Genomic DNA, 19,314 nt, shown 5'->3' with positions numbered 1-19,314 from the left:
CAGGGGCCCTTGGGTGTTGTTCAGTGTCCGCCCTGCTGTTTACGAGGTCCTGCAGCAGCCCTACCATGGTAACCAGGGTGGTGTTGATGGCTCGGATGTCCTCCCTGTACCCCCGATAGTGTTCCTCCTGCAGCACCTGGATCTCCTGGAACCGGGCCAGTACCGTCGCCATCGTCTCCTGGGAGCGGTTGTATGCTCCCATGATGGTGGTGAGGACCTCGTGGAGAGTGGGTTCCCTGGGCCTCTCCTCCCCCCCCTGTCGCACAGCTGCCCGCCGAGTTGCCCTGTTTCCCTGGGCCTCTGCCCCCTGGCCGGTGTGCCCACTACCACTGCCCCCAGGTCCCTGTTGTTGTTGGGGTGGTGGGTTATCCTGGGTGCCCTGTAGTGGTAGACACACCGCAGATTGACGCGCCCTGGAGACAGAGGCATGGGCCCGCTGGGTGGGAGCTGTGCTGGTGTTCCCAGAGGGGTTAGGGTCTATAGTGGCCTGTGCCTGTGTGAGGGGAACCGACTGTCCAGAGGTCCCCGATGGTCCGGGCTGGTCATCGGTGTCCAGATCGACAGAGCTGCTGTCATCGCTGACGGCCTCTTGGGTGGGGGGTGTGGAGAATTCTGGCCCCTCCGCCGCGGTGTGTTGACGGTCGGGTCCTGCAGGGGTATAGAGGTATGGTTATAGTTTCAATGTGTGGCATATGGGTGTATCTGTGGGTTCCCGTGTCCCCAAGTGCTGGCATTCGTGTGTGGGGGCTTTGGTGAGGGTGGCTTGTGGGGGGGATGTGTATATGCATTGGGCATGCTTTGGTGATGGGTGTCCATGCTTAGTGGACGCATGCAGGCCTAGGTTTTGGGATGTGTGGGTTGTGATGGTGAGACATTGGCGGGGAATAGGTGTGCTGGGGGTGGGGGTGAGGATGGTGGTGGGGGTGAGGATGGTGGTGGGGGTGAGGGTGGGGGTGAGGATGGGGGTGGGGGTGAGGGTGGGGTTCGAGGATGGGGGTGAGGGTTGGGGTCTGATTTGGCATGCAGGTGGGGGGGAAGCAGTATTGAAGCTTCAACTTACCAGTATCCATTCCTCCGCCGACTCCTGCGAGGCCGTCAGGATGCAGGATGTTCAAGACTTCCTCCTCCCATGATGTGAATTGTGGGGGTTGAGGTGGGGGTCCTCCGCCAGTCTTCTGCACGGCGATGTTGTGCCTGGATACCATGGAACGCACCTTCCCCCGTAGGTCGTTCCATCGCTTCCTGATGTCTTCCCGATTTCTGGGGTGCTGTCCCACTGCGTTCACCCTGTCGACAATCCTCTGCCATAGCTCCGTCCTCCGGGCAATGCTGGTGTATTGGACCTGTGTGCCGAACAGCTGGGGCTCTACACGAACGATTTCCTCCACCATAACCCTGAGTTCTTCGTCTGTGAAGCGGGGTTGTCTTTGGGGTGCCATGGGGTGGTGTGTATGATGTGTGGGGTGGAGTATGTGTATTTAAGTGAGTTGAGTGTGGTGGTGTGTGTTGTTTTGTGTGTGGATAGTGTGTGGGTGATGGTGTTGAGTGGCTGTGGCTGTTATGTTTTGGATCCTGGTGTCTCTCTCTTGCCTTCTTTACGATTTTGTAAGCGTAGGGGTTTGTGGGTGATGTGGGTGGGTGTTTTATATTGTATTGTGTGTGTGGGAGTGGTGTGTGTATGTGTATCAGGTGTGTGGGATTCAAATCGTCCAATGTGGGTGAGTTTTGTTCGTTGGTGGGTATTCTGACCGCGCCGGTGTGTCCCGCCAATGGAATACCGCGTTTGAATGACCGCCGCGTGGATTCGTGGGTCGTAATGGGATGGGCGTATTTCTGTTGGCGTGGCGGTGGAGGTTTGGTCACCTCCACCTTTCCGCCGACCGCTGGTCTGGCGGTCTGTTGTGGCGGTCGGATTTTCGGAGGTTTGCCTTCTGCGGGTCAGAATGACCGTGGCGGGTTTCCGCGACCGCGGCGGGATTATGGAGGATTTCTGACCGGCGGTAGGCGCCTTTTACCGCCGAGGTCAGAATGACCCCCTTAGTGTCATTTTTTGGTATCGCCACCCGGCCTTGTGTCATTTAGTGACAATGATATACAACGTAGGCGTTCCCTTCCAAAATATGATGCTAGCCCTCCAGCGCCATATTTACTGCCTGACACAAAATGACACACATTAAGGAACCGGTCCCAAAAAATGAAACAAAGTCCGATTAGCATCACATTTTATTGCCTGGTCAGACCAGCACTGTGGGAGCTGGACTACTGTCAATGTACTGGGAGAGGCCAGAGATGCATGTGAATGAGGAGACATGGGACTTAGCAGGACTGGTCATGCGCTGCAGGGCATTGCGGAAAAAAATATGATTACCTCTCCTGTCACACATGTGTCTCAAAACATATGCATACATCACTAAACATACCAGATGCAAATAAGTATGTCAGCCAGCAATTTCTAACAACAAAACTTTGTGCAAGGGACCTTTTCCAAGGAAAAAGGAGTGTGAATCACATGCTACACACAGGGTACAACATCTCTGTGATGGCACACAACACACAAAATAGGATCAAAGTCTCAGAACATCATTCATCAGATGACTAAAGTGAAGGGAGTGAGGGCCACATGTCAGGAATGTGTCGCAGCATCAACAGCAGTGCCACTGTAATTGTGCCCCTTTGCTGCACCCTACTGCCACCATGTCGGCCCCATATAGAATAAACAATGCACCATGGTGCAGAGTAGGTGAAATAGTGTCAAGACATAGGAGTATTGAGAACACACCTGATCATTTCATGCACAGTACATAAAGACCTATTCAAAACTATGGTTTGCCCCCTCCTAAAGCCTGCTCTGTGCAAGTATTGAAAGTGTCTGTGATATATCATGTCTAGGAGCTTTGGAGACTCATCTGCACCAATTTTGATAGTCCTCCTATTGTGTAATTCTCAAACGTGTACACATGATGGCTGGCACAGGCGTAATCTGCCACAAAGGGACACTAAGGGGTTCATTATGACCCCGGTGGTGATTGTTAATCTGGCGGTAGTACTGCCAACAGGCTGGCAGTACATACCACCACATTATGAAAATGTCGGGTTGGCTGTAGCCAAACCTCCACTTCTCCACTCATACCGCCATGGCAGTATCAGCTGCCGGGCCGGAGATGTCAATCTCCAGCCTGGCAGCTGGCATAGTACTGCCGGCGGCATTTTGAGCCTGCCTACCACCATGGTTTTCATGGCGTCAGCAACGCCACAAAACCATGGCGGTAGGCCCTACCGGTGACAGGGAATTCCTTCCCTGTCACCGGTAGGCAGCTCACCCACCCCACTCAACACCCACCTGATGCCCCCACCCCCTCTCCATCCAAACTCCCCCCTCCCTTCCCTTTACTCCCTACACCCCCTCCCATCCTCTCACTCCCCACAGCACCCATACATGCACACACCCGCAGACACGCAACATGTATGCACCCAATCACTCACACTGGCACACACGCATTCATACATGCATACTTCCAGACATACTTGCACACATTCTTACACGCAATCACACTGACATGCAGACACACACTCACTTCACCACCCACGCAAACAACACTACACACATAGACGCATTCATGCACACACTCACACATTCATGCACACAGCCAGACACACACCCACACAAACACAACACCCCACTCCCTCCCCTGTCAGGAAGTCCGACTTACCTTTTTCTAGGATGTCTTCCGGCAGGGAATAGGAATGGGAAAAAAGAACACGACAGTTACAAGGAATGTTTGTACATAGGTTGTGATGTAAGAGGGTCTAACGCCTCCATGCCGCACATCAACGTCACATTACCCACGCTCATGTGGCTCTCGAAGTTCAACATCCACACACCAGAAATACTAAGTGGCATATTGTAGGCATTGCACCAATTCTGACCCCTTGCACCATATCATGGCTATACCAGGCAAGATGTATGCAAGGGGGCCTACATATGGTAAGGGCTGTTTCGAAATGGTGCACTTGAAAATTAGGAACAAAACTGTGTCATATCTCAGGTGGGTAGCTGTAACCTCAGCAGTGAGCAGGTGTGACAAGGGGGAACACAATTGGTATCAGTAGACCATCATGGACTGGTCAGGGTTAGGGCCAATAGTTTGACCCTAAACCTGCGCAGTACATCAATGACGTTACATACCGTGCATGCTATTGGCCCCAAGCCTGCCACATGGTGTGATGTCTCCCAAACATAGAACACACATGTTGGCTGTGGAGTGTGCTAAAGGTTGCAAGAAAAGTGGAGCAGCAATGGATGCTTATCAACTCTCCACATATATGCCCTATCAATAAAATGATCAATAAAATGGGAGAATGCACCACCACATGAATGTGTGGTTGGTATTGAGGAAGAGTCTGCAGCACTTTTAAAGTACATTCTTAGACACGTCACACAATTGTGTTGTTTTGACATATGTCTGCAGTTAATCTGGAAATACATGTGAAGAGTGCTGTACCAGTGTATGGCCGAGGTAGGAAAGGATTAACAATTACCTACAATGTTTGGTTTGTGGCTGCAAAGTAACCCAGTATAGTCTGTATGATACCATCACACACGACATATGAAAACACAAATCTCATTGACACTTACATGTCTGACCAAGAGAAAGTGACCTACTGGGACCAAAACCATAAAATGTCTAGGTTTCCCACATGCCAATCTAGTTTGGGATGTGCATGTAAGTCTAACAATGTCCAAACATGTCAGAGACCCACTAAAAATTGAATAGGTGAAGAAGGAGACAAAAGTGCAGGTGGCAAATCACATAGGCCCTCATTACAACCTTGGCAGGTGGCGGAGGCCGCCCGCCAAGGTTGAACCGCGGAGCGGCCACCTATGCGGCCCCAATCCCGCCAGCCACATTACAACATACCCGCTGGGCCGGCGGGCGGAAACAGAGTTTCCGCCCACCGGCCCAGCGGGGATGTCGGCCGTAACATTGCAGCCGGCTCCTGATGGAGCCGGCGGTGTTGCGGCCGTGCGACAGGTGCAGCTGCACCCGTCGCGCTTTTCACTGTCTGCTGTGTAGGAAGATAGGTTAGGGAGGTTTAATATCCCATTAACACACTGCTTTGTCATTCATTACACATATTACACTGCACATATCTTTCCACACACACATCACATACTGACTTTAGGAGGCTATCCCGGTTTGTACTGGGTACCTAAGGTACTTACACCTTATACCAGGTCCAGTTATCCCTTATTAGTGAAATGTAGGAAGTGTCTAGCAGCTTAGGCTGTCTAGGAGTAGCTGCATCAGAGCAGCCAAGACCGAACTAGGAGACATGCAGAGCTCTTGCAATACCACTATAGTCACACAGTACTTATACACAATGAAAGTCAATACCCATTGTTACCAAAAATAAAGGTACTTTATTTTAGTGACACAAGGCCAAAAATATCTTAGAGGCAACACTCCTTCTGAAGGTAAGTATTATACACAATATATACACTAGTAACCAAAAATAGATAAGTAAACAGTAATAGAGTTGTGCAAACAGTGAAAAACACAGTAGATTGCAATGGGCCCAGGAGCAACACAAACCATATACTAAAATACTGGAAAGCAAAAGTCAGATTCCCCCCTAGGCAAGTGTAGTGTGTACAGTGGCTCTGGGAGTGTAAGAAAACACCAAAGGTAAGTAAAGTACCCCAACCTGGAGCCCAGGAAAACAGGAGTTAAGTACAGCAAGTCGCCTCAGAACACACTAGAAGTTGTGGTGAAGGATTATGCATGAACCAAACAAGACTGCAAGAAACCTACTATGGATTCCTGGACCTGAAGACCTGTGGAGAAAGGAGACCAAGTCCAGAAGTCGATGAATAGTCCAGGAAGGACAGGAGCCCCTGCCAACCTGGAAGAAGGTGCAAAAGTGGATTCTCCAGTTGGAAGAAAAGTACAGAAATGCACCAAAGAAGATAGCTGCGGGTTCCGGCTTAGTGCAGGAGATGTCCCACGTCGATTCATTGGAAGCAGGCTGTTTGCGTTGCTGGATTCCGCCAATAAGTATTGGTTCAAGCAAGAATTGCGTCAAAGAGAAGCTGCCCGGACCCAGGGGGGACCTGAGGGTCTCAACTCGGACTGAGGAAACAGAGGGGGCTCTCAGCAATCCAGAGAGCACTCAGAAGACCAGGCAGGATCCACAGGAGTCCCAGGATACGGGGACAAAGGAGTTGCAAAGTGCGGTCATCGCAGCACTACACATAGAGATCCCATGCTGCCTGAGATCAAATCAGGGAGCTGTGCATCAGAGGTTAGAGTGCTGGGGATTTGGGCTACGCTGTGCATGAAGAATTTTTGGAAGAAGTGCATAAAAGCCCAAGGAGCTGCAGAGACTGTGATGCACAGGGGTACTGTCTGGCCCAGGGAGGCAAGCCCTTACCTCCACCAAATTTGGGCCGCTGGACCTTTAGACAGTCATGATCACTTTGGTCCACCACCTGTGTTCCAAGGATAATGTTCGTGGACAGGAGAGGAGTCCCGGAGTACTGGCCATCGTTGCAGAGAAGTGCCTGCTGAAGAAGGGAAGTGACTCTGTCAAGCCATGGGAGATTCCATTGGGTCTTCTGGTGCAGGATGAAGACAGGCATTCCTCAGAGTATGCACAACCTGGAAACTTTTGCAGTTGCTGGCTGGAGCTGACGTTGCGGGTCACAGTAGCCTTCCTGGATACTTTGTTGCAGTTACAGCAGTTCTCAGAGCAGTCTTCCGTTGATCCAACGCTCAGAAGCTGAAGCAGAGGATGCAGAGGAGTCCTGGTGGAGTCTTGCAAATTGAATCTGAGGAAACATCCAGAGGAGAGACCCTAAGTAGGCCTGAGAGGGGGATATAGGTGACTTATAAGTTACCTGGTGCAGTGAAAATGGCTGTGAAATAGTATGTGCACAATTTCACTCAGGCTGCAGTGGCAGCCCTGAAGGAGTGTTTGAATGAGCTCCATATGGGTGACAAAAGAAATGCTGCAGCCCATAAGGATCTCCTGGAACCCCAATGCTCTGGGTACCTAGGTACAATATACTAGGGACTTATAAAGGGGTTCCATTGTGCCTATTAGAATTGGTATATGGAGATGCTAAATTATAGTGACAAATTTGATAAACAGAGAGAGCATAAGCACTGAAGTTATGGTTAGCAGAACTCCAGTGACACAGTCAAGCATACTGACAACACATGCTACAAACTATGAGCACCGGGGTCCTGGCTAGCAGGATCCCAATGAGACAGTAGACACATACTGATAAACACTGACAAACAGGCCAAAAATGGTGTTAATCATGCAAGAAAGAGGCTACTGTCTCACACCAACCTTCATTGACACATGTCAGTACACCATCTCCTGCATTAGAGATGCATGGAGGATGTTACACGTGTAGCATTGCATCATGAACCCTGAGCAAACAACACACCATTGTGTGGACACACATGCACTCACATTGCCAGGGGTTATGTGAAATCAACCCAACTGTAGTCCTCTGCAATTTTGAGTATGATTTGTCAAAGGTATCACAAGCATGAACATGTATTGGACATAGCCCATCATATCTAAAGTAGTGTTGTCAACTGTACATTTGATAATCAGACATGACAATGTGGTAGACCCACAATTCTGTGTTACAAGACATATGTGCACTCCCAGTACACACGTGGTAACATGTATGTTGAAAAACTCTACCAACACATGCACATATGCAAACGGTATCAGTCATCACATGCATCACATACAAACATATGGTAACACATTCCGATGTCACTATTACATATATGAATGCACATGCACACAAACATAGCCATACCAACCTGACTACATACATGCATAGCCCCTGTACCAAGGTATGTGAATGTGGGTGCACTGTCAGCCTTTCCAACAAACTTCATGGATTCCCATTATGTGTCAAAATGTTTGACGCAAAAGGCAATAATCCATAATTTGCTAACCAATAAAATGAAGCCTGGCCCCTGCACGTCAATCACAAGTCGACCTTGTCAGCCTTCATTGGAAAAACCATGCATGACCGGCATGTGTAAAAAAAAAAAAAAGACACATATCAGAAAACATGACGCATACACCCAGGAAGTAATGAAACAGGACTTCCTTGCTGCAAACGTGGTACAGTGATATCACTTTCACTTCTACTTTACATTCTTTTTGTCTGTGATTGTGAGAGGGTGTGTGGAACTGGTACTGGTAGAGGAGTAGTGGATTTTCAGAGTTTTGTGTTGTGTCTGGTTGCTGTCCTGTCAATGTTGTAATTTTGCTGAATCTTCTGTAGTTTTTTTGTCCTATGATAGTAATTGTTTTGTCGGGTGTTTGTCTTGGCATAGTGTAGTCCGTTGGGGTACGTGAGGTTTAGTGGGGTGGGCACTTTATCCTTTTTGGGGCTATTTTATTTGGAGTGAAGGGAAACTGCAATATGTTGGGAGAGGTGAGAGCACAAAGAATGAGTGGAGATGAACCGGGAGGGTTCATCTGGCTGGTCACGCACTACCTTCCCATGATGTTGAGTAGGGGTGGCCTGGTCATCCAGGGCTACCCAATGGAGGTATGGAAGCTGCGGTGGGGGGATGTGCTCCACCACCTATGGTGGATCTTTGGTGTTGTGCGTACAGACCACCAAATCAAACATCACTGGGTAGACCTCATTGTACAAGAACGAAATCTACTGGATCACCTGGTAATTCGAATTAGTAGACCACTTGGTAAACACCCCTTTTGCTTTGCAACATCCACATTTGCATATTATTAGAAATGGGGTCTTTGGTTGGCAGTCAGGTTAACCCCTGTCCAAGCAAGGACCCTCACTCTAGTCAGGGTAAGTCACACACAATCCAAATTATCCTGTGCCCACCCTCTGGTAGCTTGGCACTGAGCAGTCAGGCTTAACTTAGAAGGCAATGTGTAAAGTATTTGTGCAATAAATCATACAATAACACCATATAGACCCACAAACACACACAACACAGTGTTTGTAAAAATATAGAATCTTTATCTGAATAATTGCTGGTCAAAAACGATTACAATGCAATAAGTATATGTTGAAATATTACTGGAAAAGTAATATAAAATGTCTTTAGAATTGTAATAATACTGCAAAAGCAATATAAAGTATCTTAAAGTCTTCTAGAAACAACAAGTGTCTCTTGCAGGGCAAAGTACCTGGTTTGCATTGAAAAATCCTCGCATAGGGCCACAGAGGAGGAGATGTGTGGAAAACAGATAGGTGTGCGTCGGTTTCGCCCTTTCGCACACAGGCTTGTGTCAATATTTTCCACGACGGGAAGCCGTGCGTCGATTTCCAGCACGCGGACTCAGATCCTCTTCGGGTTGTGGGGTTTTTAGACGCCCCGGGGTTGATGCGTGGAAAAACCTGGGCTTGCATCGAAGTCACAAGCGATGCGTCGATTCCAGTGGGCGATGCCCGGAAATTTCTCCAACACGGCAGGCGTGGCGTCGATTCCTCTCTGGAAGTCGGGCTGTGCCATTCCTGGTCGGCTGTGCGTCGATCCAGTGGCCCGTGCACCGAAGATCTGGTCGCGTCGCAGGCGCTGCGTCGATCTTCCTGTTGCGGAGTCGGGAAGCGTCGTTCCGGATTCGGCGTGCAGTGATGTTTCACCACTGTGCAGGCTGTGCGTCGTTTTTCGCAAGCTGTGCGTCGTTTTTCAGCGCACAAGGAATTTCTTGCAGAGATGAAGTCTTTTCTGGTCAGGGACTTCAGGGAACAGGAGGCAAGCTCAATCCAAGTCCTTGGAGAGCATATCTGCAGCACAGCAAGAGAGCAGCAAGACAACAGGGCAACAGCAAGGCAGCAGTCCTTCACAGAAAGCAGTCAGGTGAGTCCTTTGGGCAGCCAGGCAGTTCTTCTTGGCAGGATGCAGGTTCTGGTTCAGGTTTCTTCTCCAGGAAGTGTCTGTCTTGGTAGGGCAGGGACCCTATTTCTATACCCAAAAGTGCCTTTGAAATGGGGGAGACTGCAAAGAGTGGCTCAAAAGTGCACAAGTTCCCCTTTCAGTTCAATCCTGTCTGCCAGGGTCCCAGTAGGGGATGTGGCAGTCCTTTGTGTAAGGGCAGGCTACTGTCAATTGTCATGTAAGTGTCAGGCCCTCCACTCTCCCAGCCCAGGAAGACCCATTCAAAATGCAGATGTATGCAAGTGTTTAAGTGCAGAGAAATGCTCACTTTCTAAAAGTGGCATTTCTAAAATAGTAATATTAAATCCAACTTCACCAGTCAGCAGGATTTTCTATTTATCATTCTGGCCATACTAAATATAACCTTCCTACCCCTTTCAGATCAGCAGCTACCACTCAAACACTGTATGAGGGCAGCCCCAATGTTAGCCTATGAAGTGAGCAGGCCTCACAGCAGTGTAAAAAGAAATTTAGGAGTTGTACACTACGAGGACATGTAAACTACACAGGTACATGCCCTGCCTTTGCCTTGACAGCACCCTGCCCTATGGGTCACCTAAGGCATACCTTAGGGGTGTCTTATATGTAGAAAAATTGGAATTTTAGACTTGGCAAGTACTATTAAATGCCAAGCCGATTTGGCAGTGAAACTGCACACACAGGCCTTGCAATGGCGGGCCGGAGACAAGGTTAAGGGGCTACTTAAGTGGGTGGCACAATCAGTGCTGCAGCCCACTAGTAGCGTTTAATCTACAGGCCCTGGGCACCTATAGTGAACTTTACTTGGGACTTATAAGTAAATTAAATAGTCCAATTGGGTATGATCCCATGTTACCATTTTTAAAGGGAGAGACCGTTAGCACTTCAGCACTGGTTAGCAGTGGTAAAGTGTGCAGAGTCTAAAAAACAGCAAAAACAGTGTCTAAAAAGTGGAGTGAGGCAGGCAAAAAGTTAGGGGTGACCACCCTAAGGCTGTCAGGTCTAACACATATGCATGACAGGGGGACAAAAGGTTGACTTTAGCATATTTTCTCAAGGGTTAGGACAGGACGTTTTGTGTCTAGAGCAAACAGTATTTAAGAGAGCTTCACTATGCACTGGGTGCAGACAAATTGCACATTTCTCTTTGTGCACATTGTGTGCCACATATACCCCATAAAGTGTTAAATATCAGACAAACGTGTGCAATTAAGCAAGGATACATGTTTCCTATGCACGAAAGTGCATGTCCATCATGGTCATTACAACTGTGTAAAAGGGGTAATTAAAGTTGAAGTGATGGTAAACATAAGGCAGAAGTATTGTCAGTCATAGGTGTGTGTGTGCCCAGAGTCATGTATGTGCAGAGTGACATGACAGTTACAAAACTGAAAGCAGGAGTGATAGCTTCATGATGCTACATCTGTGCCTAATTGTTTTAAGGTAATGTTGCCAATGGAGGCAACTACTACCTAACCATATGTCATGAATTTGACATGTGCAGGCATCGTGGCAGTGTGAAAGGCTGGTGCCACATGACAGCAGAACTAGGCCTGAGGAATGCAAGCTGTGTATTCCTGCTGTAGGTGGCACTGACAAAATATAGCCTCAACATCAACTTGGCTACACACTTCCTTTATTAGAGTCAACTTATATTTTTGCCCACGGCTGGTTGATTACATGACTGTTCCCTTACCATCAAGAAGCCAATTTCCACTTTGCATGTGTAGCATATTCATGTATAGTGCCAAATATGCCAAGTGTAACCATACTGACAGGGTTCCCAACATCAGTGTCCTGACATACACCATGGTGTGCCATCTGTTACATATGAAATGCACATGATGGAGGTTATGTGTTGGTGCTATGAGATTAAAAACAGGCAAGCATCTGAGGGGTTGCTTGCTTCTTCACATAGATCAACTACAACAGTCAATGCTTTAGCCACTGGCCAGTATCCTGTCCCCCTATATTGCTATATATGTATCTGAAACATGTTCGTATGTCTGCCAACCAAATCTGTGCATGTTATTGTGTGATACCTATAAGCCACATATGTGCGAAACAGGTGCAGCACAGTGCTGTGCCAACATCAGCAGCACTGTGCTGCACTGATTTGAAACACAGGCCTGCCTCGTATTACCTAGAGTATGGGAAAGGCCTGCGTCTGCACCTACACCGGCACATAACTCAGCAGCCTGCACCAACGCTGGCAGACTTGGACCACAGTGCAGTGTGTCTGTGTTGAGGGGAGAGTCTTTGTGCAGGGAGGTATCCCTTCCTGGGCATAAACAGGCTACATTGGAGATATGCCACTTCTATGTGTACTGCACAATGAGGCCCACATGGTAGTGCCAAGACATCCATTATGTTATTTTGTAAATGTGCGGGAAGGGACCTGTCTGTGCTCATAAGAAAAGATCCATGGCATTTTACTTTCACCTTGTGTGCCTTCAAAAGGCGCACACATAGAAGAAGGAAGAAAGAAGGAGGTATCAATGCATTCCTACTCTCTTTGCCATGCTTACACCACCTCTGGGCTGTTGTCAGTCTTTTGGCTCTGGCAACAAGTAAAATGTCTTGAAAAACTGGGGCAGCGTCAAATGCAATGGGTGTTACAATGGGACGGCTACTGCAACAACCACTGCATGCCCCGCTGACGCAGAATACTGTGTCATGCTGCCCCTCATGTACATGGAGGCATTATGCATCAAAAAGCTGCATTACAGCTCCTTGTAAATATGGTGCAGTGAAAAGCACCACAGGAACGTCAGGAGAAGTGACACTCTGGTGGTGCCAGGGCCTCTTTAATATGGCCCTTTGTTTTACAGACAGAAATGTAATGTTTGGCAGTTGTTCAATCCCAACACAAAGTGGACTTGCTTACTCTGCTTAACAAGTTGAATGTGTAACAGTTGTCCATGCTCATAAATGTTCAAATATCACTCAGCTATGTATTCTTGTTATGTCTTGAAGGTGGCCCTCCACCCTACACAATTGGAGAGGTATCCCAGTTTGAAGACCCCGATGCAACCAGTAAGTGTCACCTTGTGTATCACATGTGTCATTCCAGGTTATTGTGTGAGAGAGTATGATGTGTGCAATGCAATGTTGAAATGGCATGTGTGACTAGTGAGATAACATCATCTGAGTTAGGGCATTGACATCATGTCTGATGCAATGTTGAGGATGTAGATTAAGGGGGTCATTCTGACCACCGACCACCGGAGCACCGCCAACAGGCTGGCGGTGCTCCCAAGGGCATTCTGACCGCGGCGGTTCAGCCGCGGTCAGAAAGGGTAAACCGGCGGTCTCCCGCCGGTTTACCGCTGCCCCATTGAATCCTCCATGGCGGCGGAGCGCGCTCCGCCGCCATGGGGATTCAGACACCCCCTACCGCCATCCTGTTCATGGCGGGAAACCCGCCATGAACAGGATGGCGGTAGGGGGTGCCGCGGGGCCCCTGGGGGCCCCTGCAGTGCCCATGCCAATGGCATGGGCCCTGCAGGGGCCCCCGTAAGAGGGCCCCACAAAGTATTTCAGTGTCTGCTTTGCAGACACTGAAATACGCGACGGGTGCAACTGCACCCGTCGCACCCCTGCAACTACGCCGGCTCAATTCTGAGCCGGCGTCCTCGTTGCAGGGGCATTTCCGCTGGGCCGGCGTGCGCTCTTTTGGAGAGCGCCCGCCGGCCCAGCGGAAATGTTTGAATGGCCGCCGCGGTCTTTTGACCGCGGTGCGGTCATTTGTCGGCGGTACCTTGGCGGACGGCCTCCGCCGTCCGCCAAGGTCTGAATGACCCCCTAAATTGGTTGTTGCACAAGTGCCAACCTGTGCTGCAATGGAATTGTAGATGTTATGAAAGGGAAAGCATGCCCACATACACAGTGATGTCAGTCAAGATATGTGTCAGAGGTGCTGTTTATCAGATTATCATGCTGACTGCTAACATATTTGTCACAGCATGTTTTACAGCACTGTTAGCCACTAATTGCTTTAAGTTACTCAGGACATGGTACATATGATGTGCACATATTTAGGTCTCTAGGGGCTTAGAAGGAGACACTTGCACCACCAGTGCCTCACTACTCTTCAGAAATTAAGTGATGCAGCGGCTGTGCACAGTTGCACAGTTAGTTCAATAAAAATAAATACTGTTGCTGGACCCAGTGCAGTGCCACACTTCCTATGCCCCTTAGGGCACCCATATTGCCGCCATGTGTGAGCTGAAGAAGAAATTTTGCACACGGGGTAGGGGCAATAGGTACAAAATCAGTAGATAATATAGTTGTAGTGTTCAGATTTACAGCAAATGATATGGGCACTAACACTGAACTGTACTTAGGGGCCCATTGTTAACAATGGTGTGCCCCTTTGTAACACCTACTCTGAGCAGGTGTTAACCAAGGTAACATGAATGATGCATTGGCATTTCTTTGAATTCCCTGTGCCATTTTTCCTGCCCCCCCTACCAGGTGAACCCAACCTTGCATAGCATGATGCCTGACCAAGGATTAATGTAGCGCAAGGTACAATACATACATTGCACCATTTTGTGACCATGGTTTAGGGATTTGGGACTTGTTGGGCCATTTTTATTCTCACAAGTATGATGACACAAATGTGGCACAAGGAGGCACTAGTATAGTTACCTCTGGGCCCTAATGGGCAACATTGGATAACCATTAAGCCAGTGACATGAACATGAACATGATACCGTAGATGGCTGGTAGGACGTTTAGTCTTGAATTGGTAATTGATATTGTTGTGGAATATCCAGTAGATAGTGTAATCAGAGGATGCCGTGTACATTGCATGTTTGCTCTACCTCTACCCAATGCAGTATTTGATGTTATGTTCTCCTCATGTTTAAGTTACCATTATGACCACAGCACAGAAGTGTGCTTTTGATAAGAGTGTTTCTGCCACATCATGGAGGTACAGGCAGGGTACCGGATGATGGCCAGGAGATATCGGCAGGAAAAGTCCTCAGGGGCTTTGCTTGCCTTCCCACATGGGGAACCTCCAAAACAGGCTACAACAGTTTGGAACACATCAGGCATGACATCAGAGGTTCCTCAGCTGGTCCAACTCCCTTCACATCGACAGCAGACATGAGAAGGGGCATAGCAGTCATCATGGCGAGGTTAGACAAACTTGAGCAGAACAATGCTTGCAATTTCAAGTTGTTGAAATATTGCAAAAAAGCTGAGAAGCTGTAATCATGTAAATGCACAGCCTGACGGTTCCTTCCCTTCTCCGGTTGTATATTATAATTATTTTTAGTGAGTTTTAGGTGAATAGTGATAGGTTAGTTAAATGCATTAGGTTAGTTGTAGGATACAGTAAGTACAGTTGGGGGGTGGGTTTTAGTATTTTTTTTGTTTTGGCGGGGTGGGTGGGGAGGTATGTCTCAGGCTCTATGTAAAAAATAAATATATGTATATATATATAAAAATCCATAACAAAATTACAAAAAATATATATTTGTTTATGATATAGGTTATGTTAGTATATGTGTAGCTTTAGTTAATGTTGCCCTACTTGTATCTTGTCTCTTAAGGGGGATGGGGGGCAATGTTTAGTGTGGCATTAAATGCAGAAGATACGTTTAGATTATAATAGAAGGGTATAGGGGTACGTTTAGTTAAGTTAGAATAGTTCAGTTTGGTGTAGAATAGTGTCTAAGTTAGCTTTATATTAGGTATTGCTGTTAAGTTCCAATAAATCATGTTAGTTGTAAACAATTAGGTGTCCATGTTGATTGAGTGTCTGGGTGTTCTCATGTGTGCACTGGCTAAGTTGGAGGAATGCCTTAGAGTATGCTTTGTGTATTGATTTACATGTATGACTATGTGTATCCCCTATGACCAAGGAGCTATCAGATTGGCACACTGACAGCTGCCCGTCACTGATCAATTTTGCCTCTTCTGTTCCACGCATGTTAGTTGTACTGGTGCTCTCATCAGGGAAAATTCCAGACACTTGGTTCTGACCCATACCTGCCGTATGTCAACTTGCATCGATATCTGTTCAATACATGGTTTTAAGGCTCTGTAAGTTGGTTGTAGCCCACAACACCATCAGTCCCCTTTTTCATGTTAGAGTCCTAGTGTGTGGCTTTGTGTCTGACAGTAAGCCAGACATGTAATTAGGTTCTGTCCTCATTGATATAGCTTCACACAATGCATACATTTAGATGAGTTAATGGATCACAGTAAAAGATAACATGATACATGTGAATATGGAGATTTATTTACGTGTGCAAGTGCATTTTCCAATGTAATACAATGTCCAGTTCACAGACCCCATGAGATATCCTAAGCCATTTGTTGGACATTCAGAGTCCAAGGGTGAGGGACATGTCATGAGACATGGGTAGGAAAAGTGTGCATTAGGGAGGAGGTGGTCAAATTGACAATAGGTAGGAATTGAGATAATGATAGTCTATAGCACTTAAGTCAACAGTGGTTGAGTGAAGCGGGCACATTGCCAGCTGTCACAACACTGACATGATCTTAAGCACAGAACTAAGGAAATACTGTCCATGTGGCACAGACATGTGCTACTGGATGGTTTTCCGTGTGAATGTTGTTCCTTCCACATCTTCATCCTCTGATGTGTGGTGTCTCCTGTGCTATGGGTGGTGCTGTTGTTGAAGTTCAGGGGGCCACACACACATGAGTGGATAGAGATGTGGAATCAAAGGTCCCAGAAGCTTCCATTTGTGGGAACACATACGGCATCACTGCAGCAAGGAGGAACTTCTGATTTCAAAACACAGTAGCTACATCCCAGTGGTAAGCAGCCATGGTTACCCTGAGGGAGGCAACTTCCCAATGTATAGACTCCAGGGCATTTTGTATAGGCCCCAGTTTGTTATCTATTATGCTGTTGCCACTTTGGGAGGGCAATTGTTGAAGCTTCTGCCTCATGACAGCAACTATGTCGACCACGGGCCTCTGGAGTCCACGAAGAAGGGAGTGGGTGCCACTCATGGAAGCTGAGTTCTCCTTATTTGGACTGAGGCACCTTTGCACTCCTCTAGGCTTCCTGCCATGGTCTGCATGCCCACCCACACCAGCTCCCACTGGACTCCTACCAATGTCCTCTGAAAGATGATGTCTGGGTCCTCGGAGTCCAGGGCTGTGGCAGGACTGGTTGGTGCTGTGTGTTGGTAGTTGGTTGTTTCATGTGGAGACCCAGCTATGCTGTGTGTCCTCCCTGTGACTGGAAGTGGTGCCTCAAGGGAACTTAGGACATCTTGGAGAGTCTCTTTATTGATGGTCAGCAGATGGTCATCCCGTCATCTGTAAAATCCAGGACAGGCAGTTCTGCTGGAGGTAAGGCATCATCTTCTACAATGAGATAGTGAAATGTCAATCTATGACTGTAGTGGCTGTTGACAAGGCTCATCATTTACCTGCTACTGGAGACTCAGTGACATGTTACAGACCCCAGTTTGCAGTTTTTAATTTTGTGTTGCATTGTGCATCACACATGGGACATCCTTTCAAGGTCTTTTGTGTATTGATCCCACACCACCATATTCCTTGCAGGCCCCTTGACCCAGCCTCTTACACTATGCTAGTGTGTCATTTACACTCCTATTCACCATGGTGGACATTCCCACAGTAGTGTAATGAGTGTTGTCACTATTTTGGTTCTTTACTGCATTGGCAGGATGAATGATGGCACAGTGCACCATTATGGATTGTCACAAGCATTAGTTTGTCCCTCCCTGTATTAGGGATATTTCCTTGCATACAGCATATCTACCACAGGCATATGTTGGTGTAAGGATGTAGAATGGGGATCAATGCATGCATTTTGAGACTTTCTTAATGCGATCCGAGGGAAATGGACAGCTTGGATACGCATGGACAACTATTTGTATGATGGTACTGTTGCATTACGGGCTAGTGACATTGTGCTCATAGTGCAACATTGATGCCACTTGTGCCTGTTCTAATGCATGAAGGTGTCCCTTTATGCACAACACCAACCATTCACACAACACAGACAACCTTGTTACATGGTGAAATTAAAGCTACTCGTACAGCAGCACAAATGATGATCACAGACATGCTCCATATGTTGTATGAGTTCACTTTTGTGCCATTCCCAAATGGTGCATGGAGGTGTGTGAGAGTTTTTGTTGGGCCACCCTGTGTGGGTTGCATACCACATTTTGCACACTAAGGCCCTGAATTTTCTTAAGTGGAGCAGCTCGGTGTAGTGGCAATAATAGCTGCACTGTGCTGCTCCACTTTTGAAATGCAGGGATGTGCTGTATTTTCTGGAATACAGCACACCCCTCGTTTCCCCCGGCGCCTGCGCAGATTTGATCTCCTTGCACCAATGCAGGCATCCTTGCACAATAGTGCAAGGGTGCCTGCGTTGAGGGAATTGATTGTTTGTATGCAGGAAGGTGTCCCTTCCTCAACATAAACCCTCTTTTATGGCAAGGTGGCATTTCTAGATATGCTGCAGGATGCAGCACACATGAGAAGGGCAATGACACGAGGAGAATGGAAAGTATTTTGCCTTGTTGTGCCATCCTGACACCACCCATGGGGTGGTGTTGAATGTAGTCACAGTCTCTGGTAAACATATTGTCTTGGATCTCGGGCAACAACAATATGCAATGGGTGCTATTGTGGCACAGCCACACTGATTGCACAGACCTTTGAGGCAGTGCTGAGTGTGTAGGGGCCATATTTTCAAGGTGGTGTTTATCACAATCCGTTATAACTATGTGTTGAGGTCTCCCCACTTCTTACAACGATATCTGTACATCAGAAATAGGAGAGATGGAGCCAGAGATCTCCGGCCTCAGGTTCATTAATATCATTTGTGAGTATGGAACATAGCACTCCTTGAGTACTACGTCCCATACTCAAAAATACATTTATAATTAGGCCCCAAAGTAGTGATGAAAGATAGCAGAAATGGCATTTAGCAGCACTGGAAAGCCCAGTAATAGTTACAGACCGCCAAGCATTGTCCCCCAAATATTTTAAAACTAAGTTCCTTATTACCCGTTAATATTTGTAATAATGATCTGTGTGGACACAAATCAATTTACAAATCCATCATAATGAGGGCCTTCATGTCTTGCTTCTGAGAGCTGATTTTCACGTTCCTCTTGAGATAGCACTGGTGGGCTCGAGTTTCCATGTTATGCAGAGAAAATGTATTTACACCTTCATACATTCATCCATAAAAATCAGCGGCTTGCAATTGGTATCACGGCTAATAGACGTTATTCTAAAATGAAGTGTCGTTGATGGCCAAACGATTTCTAAAATATTTTGACAAACTGCTGCAAGAGAGCTGTTTTTGGTCTTTACTTTAAAACTGCTTGTGGTGTGCCAT

Source organism: Pleurodeles waltl, chromosome 11 (assembly GCF_031143425.1).
Source record: "Pleurodeles waltl isolate 20211129_DDA chromosome 11, aPleWal1.hap1.20221129, whole genome shotgun sequence".
In the NCBI taxonomy this organism is placed as follows: Eukaryota; Metazoa; Chordata; class Amphibia; order Caudata; family Salamandridae; genus Pleurodeles; species Pleurodeles waltl.
The sequence above is the reverse complement of the archived record's forward strand: the minus strand, read 5'-3'. Positions refer to the sequence as shown.